Source organism: Pungitius pungitius, chromosome 16 (genome assembly GCF_949316345.1).
Source record: "Pungitius pungitius chromosome 16, fPunPun2.1, whole genome shotgun sequence".
NCBI classification, from domain to species: Eukaryota; Metazoa; Chordata; class Actinopteri; order Perciformes; family Gasterosteidae; genus Pungitius; species Pungitius pungitius.
In genome coordinates, this window is record NC_084915.1 from 15,100,584 (window position 1) to 15,106,884 (window position 6,301).

A 6,301-nucleotide genomic window follows, 5' to 3' on the forward strand; every position below is an offset into this window, starting at 1 on the left:
TCTCTATTGTTTGGACTTAAAGTGGATCCCCTTTACTCCACCAGTCGTTTCCTCCACCACTCCCCTCCTCGGCACTAATGCACCCATAATGAGGTTCAGACACATACACGTGAGGGTGTGCCTGTGTGTGTGTGTGTGTGTGTGTGTGTGTGTGTGTGCACTACTACTCATTCCACACTCGTTCAGTTCATTATTTTCAAAAATGATAGTAGTGGTTTGATAATAAATAGATTTTATGTTGAAAAATCATTTACTTTGTGATTCCAATCACATTCTGAGAGCCTCATATGTTTAGGCTTCAATACAAAGTGTTTGTTGAACACGCTTTCAAAGTTTTTTGGTGTACATTAATTGTCACTGTTTTCCTCCTCCTTTTGGCCGGATGCAGACGCATCTCCTGCGCGCTAACATGTCCTTTCATGGCAGTGAAGCAGTACGGGATTACCTCAGCATTCCCGGGCCTCGCAGAATGCGTCAACAACTCACATCAAGTTCGCGGACCTGCTATCAGTGCAGGCCGCATTAACCAGCTGACACTGATAGACAGACAGGGGGGCAGACAGATCAAGGATGCAGAACAAAAAAAAAAAAACTCTGCTGGGTCATCAAAGCTTCACGGGGAGACGAAGCACCTCGGGTCGCCCCAAATGGAAGAAAAAAAACTGAAACATTCCCTTCGATACCCGGAAATCACATCGAATTATATTACTCAGGGATACTGGAGGGGGGGGGGCAGCTTTCAAATTGACTCTCTGGGTATAAAAAGGTTATGAACAGAACACACCAGCACACAAATTGCATTTGGGCAGAGGGACAAATATGCAATGATGTCCAGGGGACCTTCAGGAACGTGTAATGCAAAAGATAAGATGACCCCGATGACATCACTAGGACATCATTAGGTCTATTTTCTCAGATCAGACGGTGCCCCCCCCGAGAAGATACACGATTCATTTGGTTTACATGCTAAAAAGTCTCCTTATGGCTTCTAAACTCATCATTATGTATAAAATTCTTAGGGTTAACCTTCAACTACTGATGCTCTCTTTCTCTTCCAGAATCTTTTGGTGAATCAGAGCTCCTTGCAGTCTTACTGCAACAAAGGCGGTGCCCCCCCCCCCCCCCCCCCCCCCCATAGAAACTCCCCTGGGACTGTGGCTAACCCCTCCCCACTTTAGCCTCCATTACAGCAGATGATCGAACGAACTAATTGGTTGACCAGATGAGAGGGAACAAATAAAATATATAACCATGATAGTTATTCTTTATTACATAAAAATACACTAAATTTATTTTGTCAAATAATTAAGTAAGTGATCTAAAAAAGTAGCCACGCCCTGAAGCATTCCCTGTTTTATTCTACTTTTAATGGAACCATCATTTACCAAATGAAGATGAAACTACATTGAAGAACACTTAAAACCTGTGATTGAGATCATAAGCTCCTGTGTTGAATATTTACTGATTAAATCAAGTGAGAAGTGGGGTCCTTTTCTTTGTCGCCCCTTGCTGGCTATCAGAGAAAACGCAAGTTCAAGGCGGAACCAGCATTGGGTTCATCTTTCAGGACTGGAGAACGTCACCGGATAACTAACGTCAACACAAGCTGAATAATTCAATTATTTAACCTAATAAAATAACCACACATTGACCCAAACAACGAATAACAACAAACAGCTCCAGCATTTCTCTGTCAACTCCATTCTGCATCCTTTGAAAACGTGAACTTGGTGAACTTCAAGCTCCAAAAAGAGACACCCTTGCATCAAAAGCGGTCATATTTTCCACTTGTCATTATTTTGCGCTGAGAGGCTTACGTTAGACCAAGTTAGCATCCGGACGGGAGAGTAAGCACGTCCCGGCACTGCTGTCAGTCCGATGTCCTCAAACACTTTACAAACAAAGCCAAAAGAAGTGCACAGTCAAACTGTGTCTGTTGATTTCAGCTGAATCATCTGGTCCCTCGTGAGCTGCAGTTCAGCATCATACCCCTGGCAGTGGTGGTGGTGGTGGTGGGCAGGGGGGGGGGGGGGTATTATTATGATCAGGTGATGATGTAAGGATTCATCAGGTCTGTCACTCTTCTTTTTGCAGCTGTGATGAATCACTGTAAGAGATCTGACTAACACTTGTTGCATGTTCTGTTGATTGAATTTTTCTGCTTTGGAAAATAGTGTCAGTCTTTCGGTTTTTCTAGCAAACACTGTCTCATTTTTACATTTTTACAACATTTTTAGTAAAGTTCTTCAGTCTACAGTAAAATAATTCATGTTACAACGTGTGGTCTCATCCACTTTGCATTGGTTTCCCAAATGCATTGTGCAAGAATAAAGCCTCTTTCGGTTTAATAGGGTGAATTCAGGTATATTGGGACATCAGGTAATTTGGGACAGCATAAGGAAAAAGCATTTTACTTCTCCTGTGTGATGTCACCTACGTTATTTCATGTGATATAAGCAATGCATTAGCACCCCTTTACCGTAGCCTTTTCAGGGCAGCAGTAAGTTCTGCTAAGTATGCTTTTTCCATGTCACAAATTACCTGAGGTCCCACTACACCTGAAGTCCCCCTAAGATTTCAAAAGGTGGACGATAGAGAGATTAAAAATGTGTAATTGCAACGGTCACAACGACGACAGTAGAAACCACTGCTGTCATTCACACACGCTGCACCGGTCTGCTGCCATCCACGCCATAAGTTGCATCCTTCTCACCTCCTCATCTGCCGGGTTCCGCAACACTTCTTTGCGGCCGCCGGTCCCGATCTCCACCCGAGGGGAGACGCTCCCTCCTCCCTCGATCACGTTGTCCCTCGCCGGGCTGTGCGCGGCCGGACCGGTCTCTCGTCTGACGGTCCTCGGGGTGCGGGAGCCCCTCTGGCCGACGCTCAGGGCATCAAAGTCGATGGTCTTGCTCTCAAACGCGCCTTCGACGCTGCAAAACAAGCCGCCGCGTTTCTGCCGGGGCACCTGGTCGGCCGTGCCGGGTCGGGCGAGGTACACCGGCAGGTCGTCCCCCGCCTTGTCCCCGTTTCCCCGGCGCTCTGCCATGCTGGAGCGCTGGAAAAAAAAAGTCCCCGAGAAAGGTTAAAGTGGTGCTTAAGTGGCGTGTGCGCGTGCGTGTGTGATGCCGCGGAGAAGCCCGAGCTGCATGGGGGGGGGGGGGGGGGGGTGACTTAAGCTACGACACCGGTGCCTGGTTATGTAAGTGACCGTTAGGTATTCAAATTTAAAAAAAAAAATGTCTTCTCCTTTTTTATGTGTGCGGGATTGTCGACTATCTGCCGTTGACCCGCAGTGAAGGGCCCGCAGTGAGGGGCCCTCACATGGAGATGGGTCTGAGATCTGTCTGGTCACGTGTAACTTAGGCCTCCTTGGCTGGTTTTTAAGAAAAACTTACCTTTACTGAACTTTTAGCTGAATACAAGCTAAACTATATTGCCCCTTCTAATAGTCTGCGGCCTGATATGGAAATCAAATGATTTCCAGGTTTCAGGTGAGCACTCGGCAGGTGACGCGAGATTCCGACGTCCGGTCGGAGCTGTCCTCTTCGTCGCTGTCCCTTCAGCACCACTGAAGACGTCTGACGCGTCACCATAGCTACACCTGCTCTCTCTCTCTCTCTCTCTCTCTCTCTCTCTCTCTCTCTCTCTCTCTCTCTCTCTCTCTCTCTCTCTCTCTCTCTCTCTCTCTCTCCCTCCCTCTCTCCCTCCCGCTCACACCCATCGGTCACAGGCGGAAGCGTCTCAATCCAAAGAGGAGAGAGAGCTGATCGCTCCCTCACGCGCCAGCGCAGATGAGACACGGAGGTGTCAGCAGCGTGAGACAAGCTGAGTCAACAGGAGTCAACACCGTTACTGCCTTAACAGGGATTCAGGAATGTAATATCATCATCTTTCTTGGGCTTGAGTGTGGTCAAAGTGGTCTGTTTTATTATTAAGGTTTTAACAAAGGTTTTAAAAAACAATAGCATGGAATCTCCATGAATATTTTATCACTGACTTATACTTAAAATAGCTGATTTGGATTTTAAAGGTTTAAAGAATAAGTGCAGTTTTAGAGGGTAGCCTTGTTTCACTGTGAGGTTTCCTCCAGCTTAAAGAGAGATGAGTGTCAAGTTCAGTCTAGAGAAAGCACACAGGCCATTATTTGTCTGATCTCTCATGCATTACATGCGTTATTGTTCTTTTGTGTCACAGTGGCTGACATTGGCGTAGTTTACAGATCCTTTGACGTTCAGGGAAAGCACATGAGTGGAATTGCAGATGGAAAAGGCAGGAAAAAAATGAATAATCTGGCACATACGTTCTGAATAGAAGGCTTAGGGAGCGCAGCAACTCGATGGGCCGGCAGACATTTACCCTCTCACGAAAGCGATTAAAGCCCCGAGGTTTGTGGAGATGCCCAGGGCACTAAGATGCTCTGCCTCAATAGTTCTATGGTGGCTTCAAGAGTTTCTATGTGTTTTTTGGCATTCGGCCCCTGTCCTCCTCCGGTGTCTCGTGTTAGACGGTAAATCATGCAGAGGGAAGGAGGGATGCATGAGACTACACAACAGCATTCACATCTGCATGTAAACAAAAGAGGCCACTTTTGTGTTCTGACTTGCTACACAGTCAAACACTGGACCGGATCAGATGACTTGAAAGGGATTCAATCTTGTGTGCAAGAACAAACACACTGCTCAAAGGCTCGTCCAGATGTTTGTTTTACTGTGGTCTGGACAGAGCAGACTGACTGGGAAGCCTTGGAGCCATCGGCTCACACAGATCTCAGTGTCAGTGGTGTCATCGTAGCTGCAGACCACACCAAGAAAACATCCAGCTCTCCCGCAAATTCATTTCGGGAGAAGCCGTCTGGCATTTTTTTTTTTTACAGCAGCTCATCAACAGAATATGGCCCCGACTTAATGAGGCCTTTAATCACAGCGACGCTGGAACAAAGCAGGAGACAAGCCTCCATCCATCTATTATGAGACGGGCCAGTTAAGTGAATGTACCTCGTTAGACCACAGCTCAGATGATTCGTATGTGCATCCAGGCATGATGCAATGGCGGCAGATAGGACAGACCTGGGCAGATCCAGTCCTCATAGATTTGGCAGCTCCAGCGAGCGAAAAGCTTGGGAGAAAGTGGGTAAGTGGGCCACTGTTCCACAGGCAAGTCGATGGGAGTTAATTCGTGGAGGTCTGACGAGTTCCAAGTGACTTCTGCATCGGCGCACCCCACTCAGGAAATGTGATGGAAGCACCGTTAATAATGACTTTCACCAATTACTTTTTGTATGTATTTGTCATGTGTTGAGCACCGTACGTCTGTCAACAATTTGTTACTGAGCCAAAACGTGTGCTTCTCCCGTCATGGGCCAGCAGGATGGAGCAGTAGTCATCAGCAGGAGTGAAGCTCTGGCAGCACGCACAGGGTCACCAGGACAGAGCAAAGACAAAGGCTTACATTCAAGTTCTTCTCTCAGATGGACAAGCCTAAAGTAGCCCAATAATAAAGAAGTGGAAAACAGAGGTCAGGAAAATACACACACACACTTTGTGGGTTTGCTTTGCACCATGACTCATAATGCTGGAAATCCTTACATTTGTTTCAAAGAGAATAAAAGGAAGCGGGTGAGCTGCCTGTCTGACATGTTTTAGTAGGGGTCTGAAGCCACGAATTCGCTGTTGCTAAGCAGCTGAACGGAGCAGATTGGGCAGCTGCATCCGCCTGGGATGGTTTGGCTGCCGACCAGCTGCTGCTGAAATAAGGTTAAAGAGCCTCTGTACCGTTAGACATTTCAATCATGTGTCCCTTCCAGCGAGGCTGGGAATGACTCGTGATTATCCCCAGCGGAAGGTTGCCTGTTGCACACGTGTCTGAAAGTGAGCGTCCCTTGCTAATCTTGCACTCTGCTGCAGAAAACTTTTACTATGCCGTACAGGCCGTCACTTAATAGATGAGGGGTTGTTCATTTGTGAGGAAGGATAGAAGGGCCCTCGGAGCAGACACCCTGTGGCTGGACTGGACTAAAACCCCGAACCCGGCTCGACCCCCTGTTCTCTTCTGGCTTTGGCAACGACGCTCAGGGCTAAAGTGAAAAGACAGACTGTTATCCTGGACTGACCCAGCTCTGCATTGTGTCTACTGAAGCTAATTCATAGCGCTTAGCCCTGGTATGGTGAATTGTACATGTGACTATTTAAAAATTGTCAAGTAGTTTCTATTGCTCTAGAAAATAAAATGCTCACTTTGAGTACAAAACCAAGCACAACTGTAATAAAGAAGCAAAAAAAAGACAATTTATTCTTTAAGA